Source organism: Trematomus bernacchii, unplaced genomic scaffold (assembly GCF_902827165.1).
Source record: "Trematomus bernacchii unplaced genomic scaffold, fTreBer1.1, whole genome shotgun sequence".
In the NCBI taxonomy this organism is placed as follows: Eukaryota; Metazoa; Chordata; class Actinopteri; order Perciformes; family Nototheniidae; genus Trematomus; species Trematomus bernacchii.
In genome coordinates, this window is record NW_022987593.1 from 11,080,607 (window position 1) to 11,095,048 (window position 14,442).

At 39.1% G+C, this 14,442-nt stretch overlaps 1 protein-coding gene across 1 annotated transcript in view; it reads right to left on the reverse strand.

Annotated features, from left to right (window-relative positions):
* Positions 1-14,442, reverse strand: part of LOC117482330 (collagen alpha-1(XI) chain-like) — a 55,946-nt gene that overhangs the window by 40,685 nt on the left and 819 nt on the right.

Genomic DNA, 14,442 nt, shown 5'->3' on the forward strand with positions numbered 1-14,442 from the left:
CAACACACAACCACAAATATGACTGCAAATAGAGGGAAACGGCTAGACTGGATCTGGTGTTGTGGTTATAATTTGTTTTTTTGCTGAACCATTTCTTTTCTGAACAGACATCTATGAGGTACATTTTGACTGTTGACAAAAAGGTGAAATAGCTAACTATTAAACGAAGGTTCAGCACAACATAACATTTCTATAAAACGTTGACAGAAAGAAACAATATGAAATGAAAATATCAGAGCTTCAGTGCAACTGTCGTGCTGCCTCTGGGCTTTTGGTTTGTTAGCAATATTAGTTTTTCGTTGTGCTTCTCAGTTTTGACATTAAGGGCAGGAATGATTCTCTGTGGTTCTGCTGCTTTGTTCTGATAAACTGTCAGTCATATCTTTCTCGTTAAACTCTCAGCAAAATGACAAGCTGTCAAACTATTCCTTCAAAATCCTACCACCTATTTTATTCTCAATGTCAAACATCTAAAGCACATTTGTTGACTGACTACATGATTGTATTCACAGCATATTACAGTACAACAAAGCGGTTATATTTGTAAATTCTTAGAACGATAACCAGCTAACGTGCTTTACTCAAAGCTCATACACAGGTTAATGGATAGCTGCTAGTGTTCAGACATGTTTGAGCCGCGGTTAGATTTAAGGTGACTCCTGACATTCATCAGTCGTGTTTAAGAAGAGGGGTTTCAGTCGTACATACCAAGAACTGATCCGACATCTGAATGCAGCAGAGGACAAGACGAGACATGGAAACTCTTTGCCCTCACTCTAAAAGCACTTAAACACATCGGGTAATGTTCCTCAATGCTGGTAATGTACATGTAAGTATGTACAAGGCATATTCTGTATATAAAAAGGTGCAAGCGAAATAAAGCATCCACATTGTGAGTGGGCATCTGAACATACATATTATAGCGGGCTGCACATACACAGGGGGGTTCTGGTCTGTATCAGTTGCTTCAGTTATCCCGAGGCTTTAAACTCTGGTGAGAGGGGCACCGAGATCAACATGCACACACACGCAGAGCATTTCAAACGTAAGCCTCGAACACATGGCAGAGCAACAGTAGTGTGAACATGAAAATAGATAGATGGATGTTTTTTGGTGAGTACAATGAGATGTAACTGACTGGGATTATCCTTTTAAGTGCCGACTTTCATCCTCACATTAAGGGCTTTGAGGATGTTTACATTCCTCCTCATGTGTAGAGTGTATTTTCATGTGAAGTTCCCGATTTTAGGCTACAGTATAGCATGAAAAACACCATTAGCAGGGAACCTATATACCCTTTATCCCTTATGATTGGGATGTATGTGAAGGGTTACAATTCCAACACCTTTCATCTGGCGTTCAAATCAACATTCTCCAATTAAAGGCAATAACATTGTTTGACTGTACTCTAAAAAGGGGGTACATTTTTCAAACTTTCCTAGGACGAATCCTGATACAGATCCTTCACCTTAAGCCATGGTTACACCTGGCCTTAACATTTGTCTCGTGTGATCCGATAACATCTAGACAGCTCTAAGTATGTCAGTTCACACCTGCCATTCACAGGTGTAATCACAGCTGCCTCGAGTGACCATCTGATCTCACTTTTCTGGTCCATTGAGGGGCAGCAATTTCTCTGTGCCTTGGCTTCCGCAAATTACAAGAAGGAATTTAAACAACACAGACGTTGAGGACAAAGCCACATTACCGGATCTGAGAACTGTCTGGAGTTGAGAAATTGAGGAAGAAAAGGAGACCAATGAGAGCCTGATGACCTATTTCCTGCTCTGTGTTTGTCGGGGAAGCATTAGCGCTGTGTTAAGGACTGTAAACTTGTGATGTTTTTTGCCCAAGAGGCATTTTAAAACAAAGTGTAAACAGGGTGCTGGATTTCACATTAGAAACCAGTGCATCAAATCTAAAACCTGTACTGCACACTTTGTCAGTGTTGGGTGTAACGGAGTTATAGTAATGTATTACTTTTTGCTGTAACGAAGTAATGTAACGCATTACTAATGACATTTGGGTAATATAATACACGTTACAACCCGAAATTAAATGGTGTTTTGTTTTTTAAGAATTCACTTACATCGCGAGACATTCCGACACCAGAGAAAAATTGTGCGGGTAGATTATTAAGCCTGGTGTTTACCCTTCAGGCTCATCAAGATCCCTGATCAGCCTGTCGGGTGTTCTTTTCCCCATAATGACCGCCTCGCTGCACATTATTATTATATTATTACACGGCCATATACTAAACAAACTACAGAGCCCATTCCGTGTCCTGTTATTGTTTACTTCCTCTCTGCCTTCTTCTGGTGATTTATCTGACGTCCAGCGCTCCGTCTTTTAACCTCTTTCCTTTCTCTTTCTTGATCCTCCTTAGCAACCTTCATTATAGTCCTTGACAGTGGTCTGCACTACTGGATTAACAACATGTCACATGTTAAGAATTTACAATCAGAATCGAGTATTCAACTAAGCCGTGTAATAAAAGTTGTTGGTAGCCTTAATGGCCTACACAGTTGTTATGCTATACCACATCGCCCTTCACTGGATGTATAATGAGCTGCACTAAACTACATTTTAGCATTTAAAATACCTAGCCTTTCTTTTGCGGTTATTTTGGTAAAGTAACTCAAAAGTAATATAAAAGTAGTGTAACTCATTACATTTCAGAGACAGTAATATTGTAATGTAACTTATTACTTAATAAAGACAGTAATAAGTAATATGTACTGTATTACATTTTGGAAGTAACTTGCCCAACACTGCACTTTGTTGAACGTATTGGGTTCATTCCAATGTAAGGGATGTAACTGATAGCAGAAACACTGAATTCCAGTATGACATTGACAAAAAAAAAATGTTTTATGTATGAATGGACGATGCAAGTTTTAAACCAAACAGATGTGTTACTGGCTGACTAAAGAAGTGAGGCACTGAAGTGTAAAGTGGATTTAAACATACAGGTGGAGCAGAGAAGCAGACAGACACAAACAACACACACACACACACACACACACACACACACACACATACCATGTTTACATCACTTCAGGGGACATTACATTGACTTACATGCATTTCCTGGAGACTTATCCTAACCTTAACCATAACCAACACATGCCTAACCCTAACCCTAAACCTAACCAAGTCTTCGCCCTAAAATTAATGATTCCCCTCATCTCCATTTTGTCCCCATAAGGGAGGCGAGTCCCCACACGTGACTGTGTAAACAGATTTAGGTCCCCACAAGTATAGTAATGCTAGGCCACACACACACACACACACACACACACACACACACACACAAACACACACACACACACACAACTTAACAGGCCCCATATTGGACTATGCATTTTCTGGAAACCAGATGTGTGTGTATATGTGTGTTTACGTGGAAGAATGAAGAATGAGTAAGTGTTTTCTGGTGTATGTGTAGTTATGTGTGTGTTTGTATTTAGTACGTCATTAACTTAGTAACAAAGAAGAATGCAATAACACGCCATTTGCAGAAACAAGATCTTCCACACACACACACACACACACACACACACACACACACACACACACACACACACACACACACACACACACACACACACACACACACACACACACACACACACACACACACACACACACACACACACACACACACACACACACACACACACACACACACACACACACACACACACACACACCCACACACACACACACACACACACACACACACACCGTGGTTCAGATCCCCCACAGAGGATTTGCCTCAGGAGACTGTCATTACAGTCCTTCACCTCTTTTACCCTTTCTCCAGCTAACTCAAACGTCTCTCTCAAACATCTGACACCGCTCTCCTCTGAGACTAAATCAGGAGAATGATTAATAAAAAAAAACAGGGAGATGAAAACCAGAGTGAAAAAGAGAAGTAGAAAGAGTGCAGAGTGAAGCATCTGACGGAGGAACCATATGTTTTCTTTCCTCATAGTTCAGATGGCTCTGATCAAAGAAACTCACTGGATAGTCTCTTCTGCTGCCTGACACACACTCACACATTACAATATACAATAAACACACACCTTAAACCTATCCTTAGAAGCAGTGACAGAGCGACAGAATAATATGCTAGCTTACAGACACACATGTGCTCCTTATCTCCTTGTAGGAATCTGAGGCATGTTTAAATCACACATCATCGCAAGCAGCAGCCTCTCATTTGTAATCTTCTCTCCTCTCCATCCAAATGATTTCACACACATTCATTCCAACAGCACTTCCTCTCACACACAGATCAAACACTGCATCAATATTTGTCAGACACAGGCCTCCTCACAGTCAGTTACACGTTGCTTTTCGTGGCCTTGTGCTCTATTGCTTTTGGATGTTGCGTCATACAGTGAGTGACTTTGATTTCTGCAGAACAAAGAGTGAGCCCATATTTAGAGACATGAGGGAAATTGATAGCAAACAGACCTACAGTGTGAGAGTGCAAACTGATACAAAAATGTAAGGCGTTCAAATTCTTCTGGCAATATTTTCTTTTATATAAAGCTCTCAATAACTCTACTCGTCTATGTCTCATCTGTATTTTAACTATGAAGCTTTTCTGTTCAATGTGTGACAGGTTGAACATAACTATAAGTTAAAAGCCAAGCATGAATTTACTTGATTAAATATAATGATTAATGGAGTTCAAGTCGAGTTTATTACATGGTTTTCAACATCTGTGCAAAAGGCTTTAACTGACAGTGAGTTGGCATTAGGCAGAAGACAGAGAATCGTATCCTGCAAAGGCTAATGATAAAATACTACAAAATAAAGTCTGGCAATTCGGTAAAGAATATCTAACAATCACCATGACGACCAATGAGCATTACCAGTGATGTTATATTTGTGTCTGAACCAAACGCCAGAGTGTCTTGTAGAAACAAGGAAACAATAACTAAATGATCAACTACAAACCCAGCCAACTCACATCACTAAGACATTCAGTTAAATAAATGACTTCCTCATAACAACTGTTGCTGCTCTTCACTTTAACAGCAAACTACTCTTTAAAGGTCCCCTATTATACTGTTTTTCATCAATATATTATGGGTCTCAGATATATACAAAACATGTCTCTGAAGTGTTTGGCTCCAAACACCAAACAGATCATTGCAGCATCCCATAATCCCCTCTGTTTCAGCCCTGTTTCAAAAGTGCTGATTCTCTGTTTGTTACTTTAGATGAAAATAAGGAGCCCCTCCCCACGCCCCTCTGAGAGATATTTGGTTAAAAAGAACACAATGGTGCTCTAGGAGGAGATTCAGGTGATAAGGTGGGGGGGGGGTTACCTTGGTTGGTGATTGGCTGATGGTAACACAAGCCAAAACAACATTATGACATCATAAAGTGGCCAAAATCTGATCAGCTCATTTTCAGACAGGTTTTTATATAAATGGATCAGGACAAAAAGAGAGGGAATCTTTTTTCCTGAAACTTTCAGAATCTCTTTACACAGAGGGGACACATGTTGATGTATAAAAGACATGAAGAAGTGGATTTTGCATAATAGGTGACCTTTAAGTCAGTTCAATCCCATATTTGTATACAAACTGTGTTAAACGTGGCTCTAATCACTCTATTCTCACTTCTGGATCTTGTTTTTGCTTTAAACAAACTGCGATGGCTTTATGATTGAACTGAGAAAGGCTGAACAAAGACTTCATCATCAGAGTCCACTGTATTTGCTGTAAACTAGGACAAACCTGACTTCAATTATGGTAGGGGGACGATGGTAAATGGCTCTAATTACTGCCAAGAATTTTGAATTATTTATGAGTCATTTTTATAGTCATTGTTCTATTATTAGTGTGGGTATGGTCTACACATGCTCTGTATGAAATATAGTCATAAGATAACTTCTATAATGATTTGGAGCTATTTAAATAAACACTGACTTGATTTGAAACAAGACTGAGCTATGCTCGTAGCTCTGTATGGGCGCACAGTGGTGAGTGGAGCTAAATGTCAGCATGCTAACATGTTTACATACATTCTGATGTTCAGATAAGATCAGACATGGATAGCAGGGCTGTGCGATTATGGTAAAAATCATAATCACGATTATTTGGGTCAATAATTGATATCACGATTATTAAATACGATTATTCATTGACTTTGAAAAAATCCATTTATTGAACTTTAAAACAAATACAAACAATAATTTGAACAGTATCTTTTTAACTGTTGATTACCCTGAACGTATAATTCAACTGAAAAACCAATACAAAAATAAATGATACATTTAAATAAATAATATCAAAATAATAAATACCAATAAACAAGATCAACAAATATTTTGGAGCACACTTCCACAAGCTACTAAACATATATAAATATGATAAATTCAAATAAATGAGACCAAAATGAATTAGATCAAATATGTCACAACCTAGCAAAGCAAAATAATTGTTTTTTTCGATTATGTTGTTTTCGTAATTGTGGCAGGCCAAAATCGTAATTGCGATTAAAATACGATTAATTGCACAGCCCTAATGGATAGTTTACTTTGTTCAGCATCTCAGTTTACTCTCTCTTTAGCTGTGAACTCAAAGCAGAGCTGAGGCTGATGGGAGCCTTAGTTTGGCTGGTATTTGGTCATAAACCAAGTAAAGTACTTTGATATTGGACAAGAAGTTGTTGTGGTGTTTAAGTCTGGACAACATTAGTGGACCCACTAAGTTGCAGATCAGCGTTTTCCAGTCCAGAGAATTGATGCTGAATGTTGTAAAGACTTCAAAGAGGGTCTAATATAAAGATGCTCCGACATTATGTTCATGTTAAAGAGGATTTCCCATCCTTGCAACTTAAAATGGCACAGTAATACAAAATCATTGTAGCCATAGAAACAATAATGACGAAGCATTCAATTGAACCAATGTTCACACACGTTTAGAGCTCAAATCTGTGAAGTGACAAACACTGCTGTAACTGTCCGTCAAACCTAAGTTGAACAACTCTTCAAAAACTGTCATTTACAAAGACCACTTTCATGAATCGCTGTACAAAACATTTCTTTGAGCACCAAACTCATTCTGTTGTTTAATAATCTGACGGGAAGACAATCCCTTTCTGCTACAGTGAAACCTGTCAAACATGAGACAACTGGCAGACTCTCACATTTTACACACTTATTATGTAATAATAGAGTAAAAATCTATTCATAAATCCATCATTTACATTGAGTTAAATCCACATTTAGATTTTTTGATGAGGTTTTCATGTCTTAGTTTTATCTTAATATCTCTTACCCGAATCACCATTTATTTTCTGCCCTCATTGCCCTTGTAGTTATTTCAACATATCTTGGAAAGGATTCAAAAGGAACTTGAGACGGCTTTGTATTAGCCGTAGCTATGTGACGGCTTGGAAAATAGCAAAAGGACCAACTCCAACTCAACTTCACAAACAAATGCACCATAACCACTTTGTTTCACTAATCTTTGTCTTAAAGGGAGCGAGGACTACACACTTGAACAACACCACGTCAAGGACCACAGTTACATTCCTGTGAGATGTGCATTCATTGGATTTGTTCATTTTCATAATGCGTGTGTAAAATGTGCATATGCTGTGCAAATGCTATGATTGACTACACATTATGCCCTTTGGGTTAAAATCTTTGCTGGCAGGTGGAAAGAGGTGAGACAACAGTGAAAGTATAAGAAAGAGAAAGTATGGCAGAAAAGAGTGAATGACCTTATTAGGAGAAAAGTGCTAAAATGTTTCAACAAAAGCTGAAAATCATACTTTAACTGTTTTAGCATGTTCCTATGTTCACAAGTTGAATTCAGCTCCACTTCGCCTCCCACTACACTTCTACAGGACTCCTTTGTCTTTGTCTGTCTTAGTGTGACGTGGCTGACAATCTTGGTTTAGCGTGCTAACATTTGCTGATTAACACTTAAAGGTCCCATGTCATGCTTTTCTGGTTATTACCCGTCCCCTTGTGTGTTATGAAGGTTTTTCTGCATGTAAACGGTCTGCAGACTCAAAAACCCTCAAAGTACACCCTGTAGCGAGTAAAACTCTAACACAGAAAATACCTGTCTATGCTGCCCCAAGCCACATTTATTGTTTTTACTTCGGCTGTGAGTGTTTGTGTGTGCTCAGGATGAGTTTCGCGCTGTCTCGAAACCACACCAGTAAGCCAGCTCACTGATCAGCGAGCCTCGCAACGTCCCGACCAATCAGAGCACACTGGGCTCACAGGGAGGGGGGGGGCAGGAGCTCTAACAAGCCGTTTAGGACAGAGAGTGAATACACATACTATACAGAGATGCTGTATGAGAAACCAATGTGAGTTTGGAAAATTGCACAATATAAATCTATTCTAGTAGACCTCAACAATGGAATTATGATCAGTAGAAATGGCCATGTCATGGGACCTTTAACACCAAACAACTTAAGTACAGCTGAAGCGCACGTGGAGGTCATATGTGATGTCAGATATTCAAAAACCCAAAATATTTTACAAATATCAGACATTTTTTACCTGATTACCAATGAAGCATGATTAAAGGTTTAGGTATTACCAAATATAGTTCAAGTTGTCTTGGAGAGAACCTCAATGTATTTACAAAATCCATGGTACAACCCTACAATTGTTTAAACACATCAGTCTGGGCCAAAGTGGACCTAACGTTGCAACAAATAAAATAAAAGAATATGATTTTCACAGTGAATTACTTGTGATAGAAAACCACTTCTGTTTCGCCTCTGGCCACATCCCATTCAGTGAAGTCACAGCAGGTGTTTCCCATCATCTGTTGAATCAAACCTGCTGTAATATCAGCGATGGGCGGATTGCCAGAAGGGCACCATTTAAAACATTTTCATCCTTAAGGAAGGACCCATGCAGCAACCAATCCTTTTTACTTTAAATAATGATAGGGTTCAGATTGAAAGCTTAGTTGGTGATGCCAAACAATAAAATATATACAACACAAGCTGGAACGGAACGGCAGGCATTTCCTGCAGAGTAACATGTGTCTACCTGGCTGAGAGCCCATCAGATAGAGGCTTAAGATCTTAAACTGACGCTCTGGTTGAAATGTGTTTCTTGCTTAAGAAGTGCGGTCAAGTATTAAGAGGCAGCCCTTATAAGAACTGTAAACATTGTTTTAAATTCTTAAAGGAGAGGTGTCATGGCCATTTCCACTGATCATAATTCCATTGTTGAGGTATACTAGAATAGATTTATATTGTGCATTTTTCCAAACTCACATTGGTTTCTCATACAGCATCTCTGTAAACTACTTGTATTCACTGAATTTCACTCTCTGCCTTTAACGGCTCGTTGTAGCTCCAATAGCTCCAGCCCCCACCCTCCCTGTGAGCACAGTGTGCTCTGATTGGTCGGGACGTTGTGAATCGCGTTGAGCTCCGTGGAGGTGTTGTTTCCTTGTTTAGGATACATAGCGAAACACAGCCAAACTCATCCTGAGCACACACAAAATCCCAACTGTCTGTTATCAGCCTGCAGCCAGGGAGGAGAAATCAGCTGAGCTGCCTGCTCCCTGCACACAGATGTGTGTGTGAGGAAGTCCGTGGATTGGTCAATTTGGACCAATCAGCGGGGGCTTAACGTAACGGCTCCGCGGACGTAACGTAACGGCTCCACGGATTGGTCCATTTCGTTCCGGGTACGGCTTGACATCATGCCGTCCCGGAAGAATCAAATGGACAATGACGTATCTCCAACAAGGCGTTTTGGGGAGGTGTTTTCTGTGTTAGAGTTTTACTCGCTACAGGGTGTACTTTGAGGGTTTTGACTCTGCACACCGTTTACATGCATAAAAACCTTCATAACACACAAGGGGACGGGTAATAACCGGAAAAGCATGACACCTCTCCTTTAAGAAAAGGTGTCTCAATGCTTTCTTTCTTAACTCCTCCCGAACCGGATACAGCGTTGGAGGCGGGACTCCCATTCATTTCTATGAAAGTTGCTCAGTGGTGCATGAAGACAAAATGACCTGACTCTCAAGAGCATAAGTTTGGTTTTAGAGCATTTCACAACTTTAAGACCATAATGATTTAAATAATGGCTATAAAAGTGTTCGTACTGGGTAGTTTATTTAGCACAGACGTCCCTTTCCCAATGTAAGTCAATGGGGAAAAGTATTTGTGGGCCCAATGATGTAATGGACTTGACAGAAGTTGTAGTATCAAGGTTTGGATCTTACTCAAATTTGTTTCAACGTCCGGCACACTTTCTGGGGGCTTGCATAGTATGCCATGCCTAACTAAAGGAAAGGAGATAATGCCATCCCATAGTTCCTTGGAGAAGAAAGGTTTAAAGTGACGCGACTGCTGTCACTGTTAAATGCCTAATACTATATATACTAAAAAGTACACTATGAATACATTAAAACATCCTTCTTGAAAGGTGCCATTCAGTCTCGAACAGGAATGGAATAAGTATACATTATTTATGGTGTCACTCTAGAGCAGTAGTTCTCAACTGGTGGGTCGCGACCCACTCCCGTTTCAAGTGGGTCGCGGATGTGTGAGTGAAGAAAAAAAAGTTGAAAAAAAAAATTGGAATTCTTTCTTTTTTTTGAGAAAAAATGCAAACTTTTATTTTGAAGGACCGATTTTCTAACGCTGTGCATGCAGTAGGCGTTGGACTGGAAGTACCGGAGACCATAAATGGTTTTGAAAACTTCTGTCACGTAGTGATCATCTTCTCAATAAAACATCTCTGCTGATGTTTTTTCGAGTCTTCTGGCCAATCAGAATAAAGATTGTTGCCGGAAGTCCCCACGGAGAATAACTGAGGTAGAACTATTCTTTATACATCCATGGGTACAACTTCAGATAAAAATGAACACATAATGAAATATGACCCCCGGTTTGATGATTGACAGGTCACAGAACAATGGGAGCTATCTACCCTTACCCACAATTTAAAGTAAGTCACACACAATCTCCTCTTTACTCTTCTCTAAGCAAGCTGTCAGAACTAAGTGAAAAACAAACAATGGCATAAAATATTATTAATATGTCGGGTAGTAATAGATTTATTTATTTTCTTCTCAGAGTGTACCAGAATGCGTAGTTTATGTTAGTATTTCTAAAAATCTCCTGGGGGAGAATCCCCCCAGACCCCCCTGCTGGGGTTGGGTTTTCAGCATGTGTGCCTTTTTATATAGTTCAGCTTTGATCCCATCATCTCATTAAACCTTTTTTAAAAGCATACTTTAGTTCTGTGAAGGGATATATGCACTGTACTTCACTTTTATTAATATTGTATTCTGAAAAGCGTATATATTACAGCACGATTTTTTGTTGAATAGATTTGAGTGCTTCAAAATGTTGGGTCACGATGTATTGACCAAGTAAAAAGTGGGTCCCGAGGCCTAACCAGTTGAGAACCACTGCTCTAGAGGTGGTTAATATTCTGCTAACTTCACTTCATTTTCTGCATTGACACATTATGCAAGACACGAATGTTGCATGATACAAAGATATTTTTACTCTGCACTGGGCATCTGTTTCACCTTTCAACTGGAGTTTTGGAAGCAAATAGTTCTGGATGCGGCAGGATGACTTAAAACTAAACATATTTGGAATTAGTCACATAACACTGCCAACCAGATGATTTTACTGAATTCCTCGAAAGCAATAAATAGCGAAGGACAGGCTCATAGATACCTGAACACACAAGAGCCTGAAACACCTGAGGCAACACTTGACACAAATTGACCGTAACTTGACCACATTGCTCAGATAATTGTGATCATGATTTACACTCTACCTGTTGACAGCCAGGTGTGTGTTAGCATTTGACAGTAAGCTAAAAAAATGGATTGACTTGTAACGGCAGACAGTTAAATGACGGTGTTTTGAAGACTTTGTCCATTAGTTGAGGAGGAATGTAAAAGAAAAAAGGAATTACATGTTATACTGTGTGTTTGTATGTGGGTTTGTTTTTCTCTCTGTGTGTGTGTATCTGTGTTTCTCTTTACTAATAACTTCGTATTTACAAGGATAAGTTATCCGTCCTCCAGGTGTGAGATGCTACAGGGTTCACACCCTAACCTAGTTTGACCTCTGTTGACCCAGAAGGTCAAGAGACATTAGTCACTTCGGTAATGACCTTCACAGACAGAGTGAGGTTTGATAGTAATACTGCAAAAAGAACATTGTCTTTACTTAGTTCTCACTATTTTAAATCTTTGTTCTTAATACACCATTGAGACTTGATCAAATAAACTATAATTACGTTTCCTGCAGACACTTTTTTTAATCTTTGATACGAAGCCAGATTGAAATAAATTCTTTAATGGCTTTCGGGACATAACATCAATACTTTTCAGATTTCTCTCTCAGTTTCTTCGCCGACAGCTCGTGGAGGCAACATGGTGGAGTCTTTGCCAAATCACCTGCTTGCTTTCACAGTGGATCGATGATGTAATCCTAAATAAAACAGATGGATGCTGACTTGCAAAAACGTAGACATTAAGTGAGGAAAACAACAGATGTAATGAAGTTCAGATGAAGGAAGTTTTTTAATGACTTTTTTCTTTTTGTTGAGTGCCGGTTGATAACTGTAAATGTTTTGGACGGTAAATCAGCAAATTAGGTGTCACTGACTAAACAACCTAATGTCAAAGTGCCTTGTTCTGGACCTTACTAACATATACAATGATAAACTTGTTTATCTACTTTTAAAGTGGTATTAAGTCGTTTTTCCAATGGTCTTCTTTGGGAAATACACTAAAACGCTTTCTTGCCAAGTGTTAACCTTCGCTAGTTCGCTAACAACCCAACAGCGATGGAAATACTCCAGGAATTCACTGCCTCCGGCCAGCAAACAGTCTGGTTCATTAACCTTGTGATGAAGTTATTTTCACTGTTTGCTTTGAGAACAGATTAACAGAATCAATATATTCAGAATCACAATCTGGTTTATTGCCAAGCAGGTTTTCACAACCCAAGAATTTGGCAAGGTCAATTGGTGCATTACATAATAGTTTTGTGCAGAAATGTGCAAAGGTTCACGGTAAAAATGAGATTCAACATGTCTATAGGTGGACTTAACAGTGCCAGAAAGAAGATTGTGTTACCTTTGGAAAGGTCATGCTAGCTGTTTAGATCCGTCTTTGTGCAAATGTTGCTCAACAATTGGATTGACTGTACTTACATGAAAGAACATCTACAATTTATGACAATTTATAAACACCATCTGCCTGCATAGTTTGATTGACAGCTCCAGAAAGGCTTCCAAACGGACCTTGAGGTGAAAGTATTTGACTGTTTTGTAACAATCCCAAAAATGTCTGTTTCGTTGTCTTTGGTGCCACCTATTGCAATACGCAGCAACTGAATGTGTGTTTTTGGTTCTTACATTAACTTTAAGCATCCTCTTCTGTAGTGATTGCTTTTTTATTTGTTTGTTCGACTAAAGTAATTGTTTACTTTCAATGCCAGCAGAGAGCGGTGCGTTGTTTAACACACAAGTGGTTGCAATATGCAACCTCACCACTAGATGTCACTAAATCATACACACTACTCCTTTAAATGTTTCGAAATTGTTACTTTAATTATAATATAAACAATAATGTATATTTAGAAGTTGATTAAATTGTTGAGAATAAATTGACTAATTTGAACTGACCTGATGCATAAGGTCTAATTTAACTGGTCACATGAGGTTAAACAGACAGTAAGTACATATGGCTTAAGTTAGTGGCATTGTAAGGGACTACTTTGCAGTTTTCTATACTTTTTATGGTCTCAATGTCTGTCATTAAAGGATGAAATACTTAAGTCCTCCCTAAAACCTGCCTTCTCAAATACATTAACGCAAACTTGAACTCATCCTGATAACCATCAGTGACACCAGGCTCTAAAAGCCCCTAAAGAACAAAGTCCTCCTCGTGTTTCCAGTAAAGCTTGGGGGTCTGCTAGACTCCCTGTTAGAGTTCAGCACAGCTCACTTTAATTTGCCTCAGTCTGCTCCCCATTACCCAGCTTAAGCTACAGGTTAAATCTCCTGCATGCTGCTGTATTAGAGCAGACTGATGCGGCAGGTATGGCAGAACAAGTCTAGACATATAGACCGATGCCTTTCGACTGTTTCGCAAATGTGCAGAGGGCTCAAGGATCCCAGAAATATTCAGTTCAATAAGCTTCATGTCTGCATGACCTGGCATGACAAAAGCATCTGTCAAAAAAGCTCATTTACTAGAAGTTAGGTGGAAAATTACTTTTTCTGCGGGGGAGAGGGAGGAGTTCACCCATCATTGACAAATCAAATTCAAACAACAAATCAGACATTGTGCAAATGGCTGATATTTAGTATGTTTCCTATAAAGGATTACAAATTATGTTAAGGATGACATTGAATCTTTGATCAGCTCATCAGGGCCTGGAGGGCAG